Below are 18,333 nucleotides of genomic sequence, written 5' to 3'. Positions count from 1 at the left end.
GCCACAACACTGTTGCAGAGACAACGAAACAAACACGCCAAATTTAAACAGACGTAAAGTCCTCAAGACTGGCGGTCTTTTGCAGAAGCTCGAAATTTAGCGCGGACTTCATTGCGAGATGCTTATAACAATTTCCACAACGAAACTTCGTCTCGAAACCTGACAGAAAATCCAAAGAGATTCTGGTTGTATGTGAAGTATGTTAGCGGCCAGAACCAATCAATGCCTTCTCTGCGCGATAGCAATGGAGATACTACAAAAGACAGTGCTGCCAAAGCATAGTTACTAAACACAACCTTCCGAAATGCCTTCACAAAAGACGACGAAGTAAATATTACACAATTCGAATCAAGAACAGCTGCCAACATGAGTGACGTAGAAGTATATATCCTCGGGGTAGTGAAGCAACTTACATCACTTAATACAATAAAGTCTTCTGGTCCAGACTGTATACCAATTAGGTTCCTTTCTGAGTATGCTGATGCATTAGCTCCATACTTAACAATCATCTACAACCGTTCTCTCGACGGAAGATCCGTACCCACAGACTGGACAGTTGCACAGGTCACACCAATATTTAAGAAAAGTAGTAGGAGTAATCCACTTAATTACAGGCCCATGCCATTAACGTCGATATGCAGCAGGATTTTGGAACATATATTGTGTTCGAATATAATGAATTTCCTCGAAGAAAACAATCTATTGACACACAGTCAGCATGGGTTTAAAAAACATCGCTTCTGTGAAACACAGTTGCTTTTTATTCGCATGAAGTGTTGAATGCTATTGTCACGGGATTTCAGATCGACTCCGTATTTCTGGATTTCCGGAAGGCTTTTGACACAGTACCATACAAGCGGCTTGTAGTGAAATTGCGTGCTTATGGAATATCGTCTCAGTTATGTGACTGGATTTGTGATATCCTGTCAGAGAGGTCACAGTTCGTAGTAATTGGCGGAAAGTTATCGAGTAAAACAGAAGTGATTTCTGCCGTTCCCCAATGTAGTATTATAGGCCCTTTGTTGTTCCTTATCTATATAAACGATTTGGGAGACAATATGAGCAGCCGTCTTAGGTTGTTTGCAGCTGATGCTGTCGTTTATCGTTTAGTAAAGTCATCAGAAGATTAAAACAAATCACAAAACGATTTGTAAGTAGGCTGTTTAGGTTTTCTTATTGGTAACGCCACATAGCGCCCGGTATGAAAAAATCACTGGCTTTGCCGTGTGCAGTCTGTGTTTAGTCTGCATTGTTGTCTGCCATTGTAGTGTTGGGCAGCGGCAGCTGGATGCTAACAGCGCGTAGCGTTGGCAGTTGGAGGTGAGCCGCCAGCAGTGGTGGACGTGGGGAGAGAGATGGCGGAGTTTTGAAATTTGTAAGAATTGGTGTCATGAACTGCTATATATATATATATTATGACTAGTGAGGTAAATACATTGTTTGTTCTCTATTAAAATCTTTCATTTGCTAACTATGCCTATCAGTAGTTAGTGCCTTCAGTAGTTTGAATCTTTTATTTAGCTGGCAGTAGTGGCGCTCGCTGTATTGCAGTAGCTTGAGTAACGAAGATTTTTGTGAGGTAAGTGATTTGTGAAACGTATAGCTTAATGCTAGTCAGGGCCATTCTTTCGTAGGGACTTTTGGGAGTCAGATTGCATTGCTCTATAAAAATAATATGTGTCAGTTTAAGCACAGTCGTGTATAATTGTTCAAAGAGGACGTTTCACATAGACCAGTCTTGTATAAATTGTTCTAAGGGGACGTTTCATATGTCGACCCTTAGCCAAGGATACCTCACTGGAATCTTCTGATTTTTTTCTTGTAGTTTGTGTAGTTAGTGTAGCCTTTGTTTATTGCTAGCGCGTAATCATAGAGAGAATTTCCTTTGTAGTTGCAGTCTTTCATTGTTGTATAGTAAAACAGTTGTGGCATGAATGTAGAGTTGCACCAAGTATTTCGCAGCTGCGCTTGCAATTAACTAGACATTATTTTCTATGTTAATGTATTCTCTTATTTTTGCTCTTCAAATTGTGTTTTTTTCTGTGTTGTCGTGTGAAATATTGTGACAATAATGGCGTGTGAAAAACGTAATACTAGGCTCCAAAGTAAACTGAGAAATGACAGTGAAGACGAAAGCAGTGTGTTAGCGCCACCATGTAATGAATTAACTAATGTTCAAAGTAGTAATTTGGTAATTGTACATAGGGAAATGGAGCGGCCTACAAACAATGGTTTAGACAGTGAAACAATTAGTGAACAGGGAAGCATTATCGATCGATCGGTTGGCAACCGCTCGCCTCAGGAGTCCGAAATGACAGGACACATTCTTGCAAATACTGTAGATTCAGGTTTTGCGTCCTCACCGGTTTCTCAAATAAGTCAAGACACATTTTCTGTTTTTCAAACTGCGAATATTGCCGGTTCAGATACATTTCCGAATAGCACTAAGGAACATGTTTCAGACACCAGTGCACTGTTATTACAATTAATGCAACAAATGGGACAAAAGCTTCAAAAGTTAGACACAATGGAACAAAATCAGAGACAAACACAACAAAAGCTTCAAAAGTTAGACACAATGGAACAAAATCTTCAAAAGTTAGACACAATGGAACAAAATCTTCAAAAGTTAGATACAATGGAACAAAATCTTCAAAAGTTAGACACAACGCTTGAACAAAATCAGAAACAAATGGGACAGAATCTTCAAAAGTTAGACACAATGGAACAAAATCAGACACAAACACAGCAAAAGCTTCAAACGTTAGACACAATGGAACAAAAGCTTCAAAAGTTAGACACCACACTTGAACAAACACGTGAAGATTTAACTAATGAGTTACATAACATCGAATCGAAATGTCAAAAAGTCTGTAATGACGTAAAAACACAAATTTGTGAGCATTTCCAACCTATTTTTTCGCGGCATGAAAATGCATTACAGAATCATGAAGCAGCCATAAAAGAACTGCAAACTATTGTTCATGAAAATCATGAGACCTTGCAAGCTAAAATTGACTCAGTTGCATCTACCGATTCGGTTATGCAACTTGCAAAAACTCAAGCGAACTTAAAGGACACAGTAGATACTCTGAAAATTGGTTCAGAAAGACACACAGAGGAAATAATTTCACTGTCGGATAAAGTAGCCGAACTTTCAGATCAGTTCACTAACTTATCTACGAAGGTAGATGATGATCTGAATGACACAAAACCTGTAGCCTTCACTGACACTGAAGAGTATGAACAAATTAGGAAATTCAAACAGAATCAAAATCAAATCAATACACAGTACAAAAGAGAAGTGCGGGAAGTACAAGATCAGTTGGCTCAAGTAATACAAGAATTACATATTTCAGAGGACACTCGCGCCCCAGTATGGGAAGAGGGACATAGCAATACAGAACAACCACAAAATAATAACACAGGGCATTTCGGAAATCATGAAAGTAATTGGCAAGGTGCACCGAATTTTGAGATGGAACCGCCGATACGACGTAACAATGACCGATATGCTACCCGCCGACACCATGATTTTGACTATAAGCTGTTCATTACAGCACGTAAATTCAAAACATTTAAGAATTCTGGCAACGACATTCATCCACAAGCGTGGCTCCATCAATTCTCTCATTGTTTTCCTCCCAACTGGTCATTAGAACACAGATTAGAATTTATGTGTGGCTACTTAGAGAATGAACCAGCTGTAAGAATGCGATCGGTCATTCACGATTGTCACAGTGAAGGAGAATTTCACCATGCCTTCCTCTCAGCATATTGGTCCCAAGCCACACAAGACCGAGTAAAACATGGCATCATGATGATGAAACATTTCGAACAATCTGAATTTTCCAGTCTTGTCAAATATTTTGAAGACATGTTACATAAGAATCAGTATCTTTCAAACCCATACAGCCCCTCAGAACTCATCCGCATTTGCTTAATCAAATTACCTGAACATTTACGACAGATTATTTTAGCAGGACGATGCAAAGACGACATTGAAGCTTTTCAGGGACTGTTACAAGAACTGGAAATTGACACTGACAATCGCGGAACGCGAAAACAGGAGCACAACAATTACAGGTCACACCTGTCACAATTCCGCGATGACAGAAATAATACACGACAAGGCTATTCGTACAACGTAAATCGTGACCAAAACAGACACCACCCGTATGACAACCGTTGGCAGAGTAGTAATTATTACAGGGAAAGATCACCCCTCGGCGGTAATGACTATCACAGAGACAATCAGAGAAACAGACAATATGGAAACCAAAATAATTATTATCAAGGGAGACGGAATAACTTAAGACGCAACGGTCCAGCGCGCAGTTACGATTCAAGGAGAAATTCTCCACCACATGACCGACAAGAAAGAAACTATGGAATCTACCGACATGACGACACACGATATTATCGTAACGGCAGACCTGAATTGCAGCAGAACTGGCGGGATTCAAACAGAGCAGGGCCCTCTCGACAAGGTGAATTTGTAGAAGTTAGGTCTCCAAATCCCATTAACGACTCGCGCCAACAAAGACACAATAGGCAATGACTCACACCGCTGGCAGCCACAAAACGTACGCATGAAACTGACGACGCAGCTGCCGTAGCTAGTAATTACGTAAAAATGGAAGACATTAGGGACATCTTACTCCAGGAACAGGACGTAAAACATAACAACATTGCATATCCTGTGATTCACATTACAGTAAATGACGTAAAATTTACGGCAGGACTTGACTCAGGCAGTCCCATTTCAGTAAGTAGTGAAACAGCTTTTAGTAAATGCAGCAAATCGAAAGATTGTCCCACACTTCCGTTACGCAAGATTAAATTACAAGGTGCAGTCATTGGAAAAAGTGTAGATGTACGCCAACAAACCAACTTAGAATTCTTTTGTCAAAGCCACAGCTTCTCTATGAATTTTCTTATTGTTCCATTATTGTCGACGGAAATTATACTGGGAGTAGACTTTTTGAGTGAATACAAAGCAATCTTAAACTTTCACGATGCTGAAATAAGTTTAGAGAAAGAAGGTAAGTCAATAGCTTTGAAATTTGAAGATTGGCTCTCAAACCATGACGAGGAAATTAATCGGCTTTACTTTCTGTTAGACAACAGTTCGGAATTTTCTACGGAACTAGACACTAACAATCACTCTGCAAGTCTGACAGGGATGATATCGACGGCATATTTGAAACTAATGAGTTAATTCAGAATAAAATTCAAAAAATTGAGAATTGTAATGACACTGATAGGCAGGACCTTTTTGAGATTTTACAAGCACATTCCACAGTTTTTACTCACAAAACAGGAACAATCAAGGGATTTCAATACCAATTTCGTGTTCGTGAGCATACTAAATTTTGTGTTAAACCATACGTAATTCCAGCACATTATAGGGACCGTGTTAGAACAGAAATACAATCTATGCTTGACGACGGCATTATTGAGCCTGCAGTAAGCTCATACAACAATCCATTACATGTTGTTGAGAAGAAAAATGGATCGATCAGGCTTGTCTTAGATTCGAGACAAATCAATACTATCATTATTCCTGAAACAGACAGGCCGCAAACGTTGGAAGAACTTCTTCAAAATTTTAATGGTGTAAAATTGTTGTCTTCCATTGATCTCAGATCCAGCTTTTATCAGATCGAACTTCATCCAGAATGTAGAAAATACACAGCTTTCCTTTGTTTCGGCGTTTGTTATCAGTTTCGGAAACTTCCTTTTGGCTTGAACATTTCTTCGGCGGCATTCATTCGCGGGCTAAATTCCATATTACCTGAGTTCTTAAAACGTCACATCACCTTATATGAGGACGATATTCTGATAGCAGAAGCCTCATGGGAACAACATAATCGCATCCTCAACAGCGTGTTACGTATTTTTGCAGAATCTGGAATTACAGTTAACTTGGAAAAGTCTGAATTCGGTAGGGCAAAGGTGAAGTTTTTGGGACATATTATTTCTTCTGAAGGCATTCAGCCGGATCCTGAGAAGTTAGAAGCAATCAGAGCCATTCCAGTTCCATCCACAAAAAAACAAGTCCGCAGTTTTCTAGGTCTCGTAAATTTTTACCGTCGTTTTCTGAATATGCAAATTCTAGTTACACCAAAACTTTGTTCTCTCACTGGAAAAAATTCTATTTGGAACTGGGACGAACAAGCACAGTTGGAATTCAATTCTTTGAAAGAATCGTTACTTAACGCGCCAATACTAGCTCATCCAGATCTCTCACAAGATTTTTGCCTTAGCACAGATTCTTCTAAAGTCGGTCTTGGTGCCCATTTATTTCAAGAAGCCACAGAAAATGACATTACTGTTCAGAAAATCATTGCTTTTGCTAGCCGAGTGCTAACAAAATCTGAAAAAAATTATTCCGTTACTGAATTAGAAGCTTTAGCTATCGTTTGGGCACTTAACAAATTCCGTTTCTTTCTTTATGGTAAGCACGTAAAAGTATACAGTGACCATCGTGCATTACAATTTCTTATGTCTTCAAAATTAAATCATGACAGGTTAAAACGTTGGGCATTGTTTCTGCAAGAATTCCACTTCACAATAGTCTACGTTCCCGGCAAGGAGAACATTGTTGCGGACGCACTGTCACGCGCACCGGCTGGGCTTGAGAAAAGTAACACGGAAAGCAACCTCGAGAGAAATTTCAGTATTCTTTACATCCAGAAAGTTGCCTTTGAAAACTTCATCACCACATCTTTAAAGGACATTGCTCATGAACAAGATAAAGATCCGATTTGGAAAGACATCAGAAGTAAATGGCATGAAAAGACACACACACAGATTCGGCATTATTATCTGGTTAGAAACAACATACTGTTCAAACGATGCACTGTTGATGACAAGCTATGGGTACTTTGCATTCCAGACGATTTTGTTAATAAGCTCATTTGGTACATTCATTTCAGCTATGCACATTTTGGTCCACGAAAATGTTATCATATTCTTCGAACGACTTGTTATTTTAACAATATGGAAAAGAGAATTCGAAGAGTCTTGTCTATTTGTAAACTTTGTCAAAAGGCGAAACCATCTACTGTCTCTCATCGTGCTCCGTTGTTTCCTATCATTCCTTCTAAATTAAAAGAATTTGCTGCTGTTGATCTCTTGGGACCGCTTGTCAGAACATCTAATGGATTTTCGTACGTTCTAGTCACTGTTGAACTTACTTCAAAATTTGTTTCTTTCACTCCGATACGTAAAGCCACTGGACGGTCTGTATCCAACGCCTTTGTTAGAAATTTCTTACGTGAAGTTGGACACGTTAGTAAAGTAATTTCAGATAACGGACTGCAATTCAGATCTGCTGTTTGGTCACGCAAGCTTCGTAACCATAAAATCAAATCTGTTTTTATTTCATTGTACTCACCACATTGTAACCCGTCTGAACGGATTATGAAAGAAATCAATAAGCTTTGCAGACTTTATTGTCACAGAAAACATCAGCATTGGGACAGATATTTACACTTATTTCAAAACGTGCTGAATGAAATGCCTCATGACTCCACTGCTTTACCACCTGTTCTTGTACTGAAGAATAAAGAACCACCAAACAGAATCAGAGAGCTTGTACCTTTTCCGAATACACGTAAACTTCGACACAAAGACATAATTGATTTGGCTATTAAAAATATAAATTCTGCTGCAGACAAAAGGAAAAAATTACACGGTAAAGCAAATGCAAAGAAATTATATATTGGTCAGAAAGTTCTCATTAAAGCTCATCCATTGTCACATAAGAAGAAACACTTGAGTCACAAATTCTTTCTAGTTTACAATGGACCTCACAGAATCCGACGTATACCACATGATAATTGCGTTGAAGTTGAAACTCTGCGTACTAGGAAGAGTAAAGGTTTACACCACATTTCACATGTAAAACCGTTTATTGAAAGATAATCTGCTTTTTAACTTTGTATTTGCCATATAACTTTTCACTTCACATTACTAGTATGCTTTGTCAGACTTATAATCTCTTAACATGCAGCAATATTTAAGTTAAATATCCAATCAAGAACCAAGAGAACTTATCTAAACAGAAATTACGAATGCATTGTTACAGTGAACAGATGACACAGTGTCATTGTGTGTGTGTGTACATTCTTGCTTGTCAGTGGCACGATTATGTAACGACCATAAGGCTGACATACTTAGAACATTTACCAGTACTACTAATGAGATTTTAATGCAACATTTTGGTTTACTTGCAAATACATTCTGGATTTAAAGTACTTTCTGTGAGATAACAGATGACACAGTGGTTAGTATATGTGACAGCTACACGATTATATCACGACGCTACTAATGAGTGACAATTTACAATGTTGCTTTTGCGGTGTATCTGTTTTATATCTGCAGTTTTTCTGAATAATTCTGGAAAGTAAAACATGTTTTACTAGTAACTTTTGTGGTATAGCTACAATGAGACAGCCTTTTCTGTAGCACAACAATACGTTACAGTACAGTACTTACTTCATCACGGCAATAAGCGTAGTAACTACGATATCTATACGCAAAGCATTTCACTTTTGTTTATCATGAGGTAAGTACATTGACTTCTGCAGAACCTAGTTTTCGGAGGACGATAACTACGACACTTCCACAGAGATTATCTTACGACAAGACGCACAGTTTAGCGCTACCCTTACACGTATTTGAGTGATTAATTTTGTACTTAAACATTTATTCTTAAAGATATTTGAAGTACAATAATACAAAGGTTATCCATGATACATTTCATTCCATTGCTGTAATCTGCAACACCTGAGGATATAATTACATTAATCCTCAGGGGGGTACACGCTTACTTAGTGTACCATGTGTTTGGCAAGCACGAGGAGCCCTAGCTAATATGGTATTTGCTTATACAACTTTACACATCGGTACCATATTTATCTAACACATAAATTACACAGCTATCTGATCATTTAACTGAGAGAAACAAACATTTATTATACTACATCAGTGACAGATGTTTACGTAATTACACAGTTGGATAACTTCACACTTACGAAATTGTATTTTTTTCTGTACTTTGTGAACTGTTCATATTTTTTCGGAACCATTGTGATACTATGAGAGCTTTGAATGACATATTTGGTATGGGATCACGATTTTTAAAGTACGTTTGAGGCAGATGACACTTTTACATGAGCAGAGAATTTTTTTTAGGTTTTGAAATTATTGGAGGAAGCTACGGAGATTTTGAGAATTTGACTGTGGTGTTATTATTACGACGACGATGTGAATTATGCTGCTGAGGTATGTTTAAGCTGATGCTATATGAGTTATTTGGTGATGCTACTTATCTGTTATGATGGAATATTGAAGAAGTGTCGACGAATAATGTAAGGAATAATGAGTAGTGGTTAGGGACTCTTGTTTGTGAAAAAGGTAGTTGGAATCCAAGAATCGTACTTTAAGAGTTATGAAATGTATGTAAATGCGTGAATGTATTACAATGCCGACGAAAATTTTTGGACACTGTTATATCAATAGGATTTTGTTTCTACTGATGTGTAACGCAAATTCTTGAACTGTGAATTTTTTTTATATGAGACTGCCACTGTAGCGGAAACTGGTGTCGTAAATATTTCGATAAGACAGTTAAGTGACCACCTGCACGTAATGCGTCGTGGGCACCCAGCTGCGCGACAACCACCTGACAAAATAAAGCCATTAGTGTGTGCCTGTCAGAGGCACATGTTTTTTTTTTAAAAAAAAAAAAAAAAAAGAAAGGGCCATTATCCTCGCTATTAACATTCATTCCTTTGTAGAAAGCATCGCAAATACGCCACGCCCAAACTTGAAAACATATGATTACACTGTGAAGCTCTTAATTTACGATATTTACTGAAATGAAATGATGAGAAACATTTTATATCTATTGTCTTTCTAGCTGAGAGATTGCTCATTTTGTTTAATATCCAGTTTCTAGCTGCACTGCAGCATTGGTTACAATAAAATTTAATGGATGTACTAATATAGATATTTTATGCCTACAGATCCAGTAAATAATTATGATGTACTTAAAAAAACGAAGGAACACAAAAAGACTTCCCTTCACAGGAACTGCATACCTAATTTTCTTTTCAAGTACTTGGTAATTTTTATGGTAGAATAAGTTGTGGTGCACCACTTTAATTATATAGACATTAAGATGTGAATCGGCATCTCCCTCTTCTGCATTGTTGTCTTTACTGTAATATTTTTTCTGCTTGAGCTTTGTCATGTTTAGTTATAAGCTGTTGCATTTGCTTTTACTGTGTGCCAGGCATAGTGCTACTGAATTTCACTTTGTATTACTATGTTAAGCCAGTTTTACTACGGATTTATTTTTTCTTGTTTGATGCGTATTGCCTTATATTAGTTGTAATATTGCTGCCTTTTTTTTGCCAATTTCCATTTTTTTATCATTGCTGTTTGTATTAATTGTTTTGTGCTGCTGCATTGCCTCGTCCCTTAGTTTAGCATCTGAGCTCAGTAGATTTAAGTTAGCTTAAGAGGAGGTAGACTATATAAGAAACTAACTATGATGAATTGGAAAAAAAGCATTGAGAAGCTTTAAGAAAATGGTTTGGCCAAAAAAAGTAGTGTACAATGGAGAAAAACTATGTTTGAAAGAGGATGTGAACAGAATACAGAAAGCAGGTTTAGATAGGACTTTTAGGGAATAATGATGAATTAAGGGAGATCTCTATGCAAAATACTGCAGTAAAACAAACCCTGTCCTTTCCTTTCGTATTATCCCTCTATGTGTTTATGTACCCTTGTGTATTTGTCTTTTTCCTGTCTTTATGTGTTTAGCTAATAAGATTTATGTTGTGGAATTTTTCAAATACTATGTTATTTTCTTTGTAAATATGTTCAGACATTATTTATTGTGTTTTGTTTTAATGCTCATGTGTGAAGTTAATGTTTCAAAAGTTATTCTGATCTTTTATGTATGTACTTATAATTTTTGTAACACTGATGTATTTGCTATTTCGATTCTTTTGTATATCCTGTACTACTGCAAATGTTATCTGTATTGTTATGTTCCTTAATGATATATTTTGTACCTTTGTTATTGTATTCTTATGTTATAAAATTGTAATTGACACCAGTTCATCTAATTAAGTAACTTGTAAATTACATTTCTATGCACACGTTTCTGTTGGTCATAGTATATGGACAATATGTGAGAAGTAGGGACTGATAGTGTTTGCACGTGTGTTAATAATTCAGTAAGGGACTGGATAACAGCATTGCTGGTTCTAAGGACATTTCAAAAACAATTTTTATGAGTGCACAAGTGGTGGTTATGGACTTGTTATATTATCCGCAAGACTCTTCGATGGTGATTGTGCGCCTGCCCAGTCAAACAGATGGCTGCTGGCTGCTGGCCATCTCTACAAGGACTACAGTGGGTCTACACCTTTGATGACCCACCAATACCATTATTTCTACAAGGACTACAGTGGGTCTACACCTTTGATGACCCACCAATACCATTATTTCTACAAGGACTGCAGTGGGTCTGCACCTCTGATGGCCCACCAATACCGTAATCTCTACCAGGACTACAATGGGTCTACTCTGTGACGACCTACCTACCAATATTCTTGAAAACTTCGACTGACTCTGCTGTGGGTTTGCTCTGTTGTGGCCCATTACCTGTCTGCATGTCAAGAGTCAGCACTGTCTTTCCGTTGAAAGGACAACATTACTTCTTCAAGACTGCATGGAAATCCACTACTTCCGTGTGCATTTTCTTTTACTACTCAGACTTTGAGAAAAACACTGCAATTTTACTTTGATGAATGATCAGAACTGTCTTTATGGACTGTGAGAAAATTTTAGCTTTTGACCAACATTGTATCAATAAGTGTGTGTATTTGATATCTTTGTTATAGTAATTATGAAAAATTTTATCAGATCATTATTGGCCACTGCCCAAAACAATTTGTAAAAATTTTTTGTGGGGAGCATGGGGGCTATGTAAGTAGGCTGTTTAGGTTTTCTTATTGGTAACGCCACATAGCGCCCGGTATGAAAAAATCACTGGCTTTGCCGTGTGCAGTCTGTGTTTAGTCTGCATTGTTGTCTGCCATTGTAGTGTTGGGCAGCGGCAGCTGGATGCTAACAGCGCGTAGCGTTGGCAGTTGGAGGTGAGCCGCCAGCAGTGGTGGACGTGGGGAGAGAGATGGCGGAGTTTTGAAATTTGTAAGAATTGGTGTCATGAACTGCTATATATATATATATATATATTATGACTAGTGAGGTAAATACATTGTTTGTTCTCTATTAAAATCTTTCATTTGCTAACTATGCCTATCAGTAGTTAGTGCCTTCAGTAGTTTGAATCTTTTATTTAGCTGGCAGTAGTGGCGCTCGCTGTATTGCAGTAGCTTGAGTAACGAAGATTTTTGTGAGGTAAGTGATTTGTGAAACGTATAGCTTAATGCTAGTCAGGGCCATTCTTTCGTAGGGACTTTTGGAAGTCAGATTGCATTGCTCTATAAAAATAATATGTGTCAGTTTAAGCACAGTCGTGTATAATTGTTCAAAGAGGACGTTTCACATAGACCAGTCTTGTATAAATTGTTCTAAGGGGACGTTTCAGATTTAGAAAAGATATCTGAATGGTGCGAAAATTGGCAGTTGACCCTAAATAACGAGAAGCGAGAGATCGTCAGCATGAGTGCCAAAAGGAATTCGTTAAACTTCGGTTACACGATAAATCAGTCAAATTCAAATGCCGTACATTCAACTAAATATCTAGGAACTACAATTACGAACAACTTAAATTGGGAGGAACTCAAAGAAAATGTTGTGGGTAAGGCTACCCAAAGAGTTTTATTGGCAGGACACTTAGAAAATGTAACAGATCTATTACGGAGACTGTCTACACTACGTTTGTCCGTCCTCTTTTAGAATACTGCTGCGCGGTCTTGGGTCCTTACCAGACAGGACTGATGGAGTAAATCGAAAAAAAAACTCAAAGAAGGGGAGCACGTTTTGTATTATCGCGAAATATGGGAGAGAGTGTCACTGAAATGATACAGGATTTAGGGTGGGCATCATTAAAAAAAAAAAAAAAGGGCCGTTTTCGTTGCGACGTAATCTTCTCACGAAATTCCAATCACCAACTTTCTCCTCCGAATGCGAAAATATTTTGTTGGCACCGACCTACAGAGAGAAAAATGATCACCACGATAAAATAAGGGAAATCAGAGCTCGTACGGAAAGATATAGGTGTTCGTCCTTTCCGCGTGCTATACGAGACTGGAGAAGTAGAGAATTGTGAAGGTGGTTCGATGATCCGTCTGCCAGGGACTTAAATGTGATTTGCAGAGCATCCATATAGATGTCGATTAGACGTGAAAACTGAATCATTTCTGAGGTTAGTTCCTACTTGCCTCGAGTTAACGTGGACGCCATACCACGCTGCACTTTGCTACTCGTAGGCAATTTTCGCAATCAAAAATCTCAGATCCCAAGTAGTTTTGAACATGGAACTTCTATCACCGCAAAACTATAGTTAACTGACCTAGCCATTGTGACGGTGGTAGAATAGCCCCCAATTTACTATTTACATAGCATATTGTGAGCTTTTTTCCAGAAGTTTGCAGGTTCATATTTTCAAAGAAAATAAACATATGAATAGCTTCCAAAATTGGAGTGAATACAGCAGTTGAGGATATAATGGGCTGCTGCTTCAATTCGTCTGCAAAAATGGCTACCGCAGTTTAGCATCTCGATCGATAACAAAGTCGAGCGCGGCCTCTGTTGTCTTCGTTACAGTACGGCCGACCTGAGATACGTAGTAGGCCGTCCTTCACTGCGCGTACAAGTTACAATGACATCGCGCGTAACCCTACCAGCGTGCGATAAGGCTCACCTTCGGGGAACATTTGGATGATGTCTGTGCGTGTTCCGCCATTCCGAAAGTAGCTGCGAGACGTTGACTACTCTCACATCAATTGCTTTCTTTGTTTTTTTGTTTCTATTGTTTTGTATTTGCTGCTGGAATTTACTTACTTCTTACATAGTTTATGCTATTAGAGAGATGAATGTAGAAATCAGATTCAAAAGTATGTAGGTCGCAGTAATTAGTCACAGATGATGAGGCTTGCACGGGACAGAGTAGTGTGGAGGGCTGCAGCAAATCTGTCTCTGACTGAAGATTGTAAGAACAACATTGTTATGGTGACGATTGTGACTGTTAAGCAGTCTGCTATTCTTTGCCCACTACCGAAAAAAGTCTTCATAACGTAAATACAGGATAAATGTAGAATACCTAGATTCTTAAACAGGGGCTTACAGGAGTTCCCAGGCTTACATCCTGTATGATTGTAACAGACTTTTCCGTATTCTGAGAATTTGCTTAGTTGCTTCCGAATTACCGCAGAATATATGGTGACATACTAAGGTTGGGAAAGAAAGTAGGCACAACAGGTACGCGTAATTGTTGTGGGAAAGTGATTATGACATTACTAAAGACGACAGACAATCAGTTATGAGGAAATTCCGAACTGTACAATGCAAGAAGCCAAAGTCAGCATGCCTGATTTATTAAATGAGGAGAAAGTGGAGAAAAATAAAAAGTTTGAAAAAATCTAACACATTTGTGTGGACAGCATGAGGGGTAGTGCTTCGCATATTGCACAAGTATCTCAACACAGGGGAACAGCAATGGCTCTGAGGACTATGGGACTTAACATCTTAGGTCATCAGTCCCCTAGAACTTAGAACTACTTAAACCTAACTAACCTAAGGACATCACACACACCCAAGCCCGAGGCAGGATTCGAACGTGCGCCCGTAGCAGTCCCGCGGTCCCGGACTGCAGCGCCTAGAACCCCAAGACCACGGCGGCCGGCGGGAACAGCACTTACGGTAAATCCTCAATACTAATTTTTAAAAACGTAGTACTGAAACTGTATAAAGTTTTTAATATTTTTGCGTTGGTGGACTTTATCGCGAAGTCCTCTCAAGCATACCAGAAGAAAAAGTAAATTCTGTTTTAGAATGGGAGAGCGAGAAATCTTACGTTAGCATAGGAAAAATTTTGCCAAGAAAGTAGCAATATGAAAGATATTGTACCCGTGGATGACAATACTTAGTCAAAGAGAAGACACATCTGTACATTCTTTAATGGCAATGTGTGATTGTCCAAATTGAGCTGGGGACCGATTCTGTAAAGATCTCTGTGCTGTACTTATCACACCATTATGTTAAAGCGATTCTGCTAGATACGCTCTTGGTGATCAATTTTTCAGCGTCATTCTTCTAAAATACTATGGGTGAGTCAAGTGAAAATAATGGAAGCAGCCAAACTGACTCTGTTATATCATATGAAGTACCAGAAACATTTAAACCTACAATAAATCGAGAAGAAAGCAGCATAACTATCAGTAATGAAAACTTTGATTATGCTGTTCGAAATATTAAAACTCAGTGACAACGAATTACTGATATCTTGGAAAAAAATTCAATTACTTAACATACAAAAATTCTCACCAAGTTTGGTTCTGATTTGCCGAAGCTACAGAGTCCATCAACATTTAAACATCCAACGAAGTTGTGTATGTGTACAAATTTGAACTGGCATCTAACCATTTCTTCTGGGAGCTACACTTTTAATTTCAGTCAATGCACATCACTGTTAGGGACTCTGTCCAAACCTTTCATAGCACATGCAGCGACTCACTGCCCTAGAGAATGCCAGTTTGTCATGTGAGCTGCACGAAACTACTTTACAGAGAGCAAATATTATTTACATCCATAAGACTTATTAAGGGAATTTGTAACACTTCATTTAGTACAAAACTTTGTGTAGCATTCTGCAATGAGAGTAGTTAACAGCCGAATCAATTTGAGTTCAATATCTAAAATAATTTCGGAAATACAAAAAAAAGACCTGAAATACAGATCTTGACTTTCCATGACATAAACTTAATAACATTATTGTTGTTGTTGTTGTTGTTGTTGTTGTTGGTTTGGGGGATTGAAGGGACCACACTACTAGGGCCATCGGTCCCCTTTTCCACGAACTTGAAACATTCACAAAGAATAAGATGGAGATGACAAGAGACGATACAGGACAAGAAAGACACAGACAGAGAGCAGAAAAAAAAGAATTAAAATCACACCGAGTGTGACAGTGGTTGGGCGACCATAGAAACAAAAAAGGAAAACGGAACCACCAAGAAATCCACTAAAAATCCGGTCTAAAATCGTAGGCCAAAGGCCAGACTCAACACACAAAAAAGGACAAATACTTAGATCAAGCGATGAAAACGCCCTGCACGAATAAAACTCAAAACTAAATCTGCATCGCAACGTCATCTGATAAAAGGGCAGGAAGTCTATCAGGCAGCGCAAACGTCTGCCTGAGCAGAGTTAAAAGCTGACAGTCCAACAAGATGTGGACCACCGTCAAAGCTGACCCGTTGCGACATAAAGGTGGGTCCTCGTGGCGCAATGAATAGCTGTGTGTTATCCAGGTGTGGCCAAGGCACAGCTGGCAGAGGACAAAGAGTCCTTGCGAGAGACCTGCAAGAAGGAGTGCCATGCACCGGTAGCCTCCTTGATGGCCTGAAGTCTGTTGGGTGAAGGAAGGGTGCGCAATTCATCACCCCAGGTGTGAAGTATCTTCTGCAGCAAAACTGATCTAAGGTCACTCCTCGAAAGGCCAATTTCCAAGCCTGGTGCACCGAGAGCTTGTTTGGCCAGCGTGTCAACACGTTCATTTCCCGGGATGCCGGCATGACCTGGGGTCCACACAAAGACCACAGAGCCGCCGCAACGGGCAAGAGTACGGAGGGATTCCTCCGATAGCTCGTAAACCGCTCTTGCCGCATGGGATCAGCCGAGTGGTCTAGGGCGCTGCAGTCATGGACTGTGTGACTGGGCCTGGCGGAGGTTCGAGTCCTCCCTTGGGCATGGGTGTGTGTGTGTTTGTCCTTACGATAATTTACGTTAAGTATTGTGTAAGCTTAGGGACTGATGACCTTAGCAGTTAAGTCCCGTAAGATTTCACAGACATTTGAACATTCGTAAACCACTCAGGGAGTCACTACAGATAATGAAGGACTCACCTTCCTGAGTGGATATACTCTAGGGCGTGAGAGATGGCGACCAGCTCCGCAATGAAAACACTGCAGCCAGCCGGCAATGAGTGTTGTTCATAAGGATCCCCTTGAGTGAGAGTATAACCGACACGAATAGCAACCATTGAATAGTCAGTATAGACGTCAGAGCCTTGAAACATGGCAAGGATTGAAAGAAAGTGGAGGGGGAGGGCCTCAGGACGGACTGAGTCCTTCGGGCCCTGTGCCAAATCGAGCCAAAGGCATGGGCGGTGCACACACCATGGTGGTATATGCAGAGGGGCCTGGAAAAGAGGTGGAAGAGGGAAAACCTCAAGCCCAGAGAGAAGAGCTCTGATGCAAACTGCGATTGTACACCCTGTCCAGGGGCCACAGCTCCGAAAGATGGACGACCGACTGAGGGAACTTGAGGCTATAATTGGGATGCCTGGGCAAGCTACAAACATGTGTAGCATAGGCGGCCAGTAATCATTGGCGCCAGAGCTGCAATCGAGGGACACCTGCCTCCACAAGTATGCTGTTGACAGGGCTTGTCCGGAAAGCTCCAGTGGCGAGTCAGATCCCACTGTGAAGGATGGGGTCAAGCAACTGCAATGCGGCAGGTGATGCTGAACCGTAAGCCAGGCTCCCATAATCTAGATGGAACTGAATTAATGCTTGGTACAGCCGTAGAAAAGTAGACTAATCGACACCCCAGCTGGTGTGACTCAAGCAACAAAGAGTGTTAAGATGCTGCCAGCATGTCTGTTTAAGCTGCCGCATATGAGGGAGCCAAGTCAACCAGGTATCAAAAACCAATCCCAAAAACTGATGCGTCTCCACCACAGCAAGAGGTTCGCCATCAAGATAAAGCCGTGGTTCAGGGTGAACAGTGTGTCGCCGGCAGAAATGCTACAGCCCAAGACTGCGCCTTGCAGATAGTGCCCTGGAGCAGCTGCAATGCCAGTGGAGCTAAAGTATGAGCAGAAGTCATCAGCATACAAGGAAGCTGAGACAGATGTTCCCACGGCCACAGTGAGCCCATTAATTGCAATTAAAAAGAGGCAGACACTTAAGACAGATCCTTGCGGTACCCCATTCTCCTGAACTCGGGAGGAACTATGGGAGGCTGCAACTTGCAGATGGAAGGAACGAAGCGACAGAAAATTCTGTATGAAAATTGGGAGCGGACCCTGAAGACCCCAACCATGAAACATAAAGAGGA

The sequence above is a fragment of the Schistocerca gregaria genome, chromosome X (genome assembly GCF_023897955.1).
Source record: "Schistocerca gregaria isolate iqSchGreg1 chromosome X, iqSchGreg1.2, whole genome shotgun sequence".
Lineage (NCBI taxonomy): Eukaryota > Metazoa > Arthropoda > Insecta > Orthoptera > Acrididae > Schistocerca > Schistocerca gregaria.
The sequence above is the reverse complement of the archived record's forward strand: the minus strand, read 5'-3'. Positions refer to the sequence as shown.